The sequence below is a fragment of the Primulina tabacum genome, chromosome 3 (assembly GCF_025594145.1).
Source record: "Primulina tabacum isolate GXHZ01 chromosome 3, ASM2559414v2, whole genome shotgun sequence".
NCBI lineage: Eukaryota > Viridiplantae > Streptophyta > Magnoliopsida > Lamiales > Gesneriaceae > Primulina > Primulina tabacum.
In genome coordinates this window covers 17,387,472-17,390,237 of record NC_134552.1, presented here as the reverse complement: position 1 = coordinate 17,390,237, position 2,766 = coordinate 17,387,472, and positions in this window count along the sequence as shown.

Here is a 2,766-nt window from a genome sequence, read left to right as displayed (position 1 = left end):
CGGATCATGGTAAGAGCTTCTAGTAGCATCGTCCCATGATCCCCCTAGGTTTCAATGATAGTGCCTGCAAGAATCTTTAGTTATTGTTGGTGTACAGTACGGTCCCTTCAACACATATATCCCGGTCGAATCTGCAACCATTGTTATATCGAGAGTTACATATGAATTCGACAACAATGTGATTTATCTTTGAGTACTAATAGTGGCATGGTATGTGCAATTAGAAAAACACATTTCCCTAAAGCACATTTCTTGCTCTGGCCAGAGACTCCTTGCACTACTAACTCATCAGATCATATAGGATATCTTCACCTGTAGGCGAACGGTGAATCCCCGACCACAATGCATTTGCTCATACGTATTTCAAAACTACACCCTAACCTCGCCACCTGATGACGCTCGATGGAGTCGGTAAATGGATTAAAGTGCATGCTAGTACGTATAGCCCCTACATTGTCCCGGGTCAAAGGACTAATGGTGTACAACCATAACTGTGGGCTATTTTACTCGATAAGTGAGAACCACTTGGATAGTCCGAGATAAGGTTGTTCAGTACATCATCATATGATCACGCATCTGTGTGAATGGACATCTTCATGTCCTTGCCAATGAAACATGGCGTTTACATCATAGATGCTAGTCTCGAGCTCGAGAAACCTTTATCCATTATTTTTAGGTGGCTGATTCGACTAGGAACCTGTTTAGAATATACGGTACACTTCCTAATGAGTTTCATGATCTTACATTGCGACGCAGACCTCATGGTACCTATGGTATATTCAAGGACTTTATTTATGCAGCTTGCATGGGTATACAGATAAATTATAATGTCATAATCGAATAAAATCGTAAAATATTATTAAAATAAAGATTGTTTTACATCAGAGTCAATAAAACCGGAGTCACAAGTTGGCTTGTCGGGCACCTACTCTAACACAACTACCATCACAACCTCGTCAAATAATTTCTCTTTTCTCACCCTGTTCACAATTCTTTATGCCATGGTTGTGTTCCCAGCTCCTCCGACACTGCAAATCGCTATCACGTGGACATGGTCATCACTCAATGATGCAATGATTTCTTCCTCAACCTATAAATCCATGGAGGCTCCTGACTCATTGATTTCACCTTGACACGTAGCGGTTCGAATTTCCAAAGTCCAGTTCGGCTCTTCCGAACCCAAGTGTCAAAAACGTGTCAAATCGCCGAGAAAAGTGGTAGAACATGGCAAGAAAACCTCACATAAAGAAAGAATTTCCTTGGTTTCCCTAAGTTCCTTTAATTAAATTTTCCCTTGCATGGTAAGCAATCCTCACACAAAGAAAGAAATTCCCTCATTGCCTTGCATAGGGTGTCCGATTTTTAGGCAAACTTGCACTTTAGGGCTGAATTTGTTAGGTCCTATAGGATTTGTTGATGGTTGCATGGATGATTTCTTGGGCTTCACACTGGCATGATAGATCCAAGTCAAGAAATGGAAAAGGAAAACATTTTTTAAATGAATTTGAAGTGTTGGAGTAGTAGTGAGATTAGTCACTTGAAAAAAAACTGCAAATCAACAAAGAAAAATATGAACGTTGTTATTGAGGATGTTCATGATGCTTTATTGCTATCCATGGAAATTATAGTTGATTCTTGGGTTATGGACTTAGGAGCTTCGTTCTATATCACTGGTAATCTTGATGTATTTCATAATTACATTGATGGTCATTGCAAAAAAGTTTACCTGCGGATGGAAAACTTTTGGAAATAGCTAGTATGAGTTATGTGCATATTAAAATGTCAAACGGATCTTTTTGGAAAATAAAAAAATTAAGGCATGTACCAAATTGACACGCAATCTGATCTCAGTGAGACAGCTCGATAATGAAGGTCATGATTTGACCTTTGGTGATGGTTTCTGGAAAGTAGACAAAGGAGCTATGATTGTTGCTCGAGAAAAACAAAACTTGAACGCTTTATATGACTTCCAGTTGCAGTTATACAATAGAAGTTACGGATACTGGAGCTAATTCAAGTCTACGACATTTTAGACTTGGGCACTTGAATGAGAAGGGGATGAAGATGTTGATATCTAATGTTAAGCTATTGGAATTAAAGATCGTTGAACACAAGCTGTGTGAAATTTGAAATTTTGAAAAGAGGAAAACGTTGAGCTCTTCAAAATGTAGTAGAAAACCAAAACAACAAAGTTAGAGATAGTTAATACAGATATATGGGGATCATCTCCTATGATATCTCTTGGAGATTCAAGATATTATGTTATATTTTTCGATGATTCGAGCAGGAATGTTTGATTTTATTTTTTAAAAAATAAGTTTGAGGTTTATGAAGCCTTTAAAAGTTGGAAAGTCATGGCCGAGTTGAAGTGTCATTGATAGATATTCTCATGAATGAGTTGAAAAGCAGTAAACAGTAAGATGAAAAAATAATTGCAGAAGATAATGACCCACAAACTCCAGTGGCTGAACTCATGAGATTTTCTAGAACAATTACACCACCTCAGAGATAGTCCACTACACTTCATTAGATTTTGCTTACATATAAAGGTGAACCAGAGACCCTGTGAAGATGCAATGAAAAATGATTATTCAACCAAGTGGGAGTTAGCCATGGAAGATGAGATAGATTCACTGTCATCCAATCAGACATAGGATTTGACAAAACTTTCGCAAGGCAAAAAGATTTACATAACAAGTGGGTGTACAAATTAAAGTAAGAACATTACGGAAGCAAGCGGTACAAGGCAAGACTTCTTGTAAAATG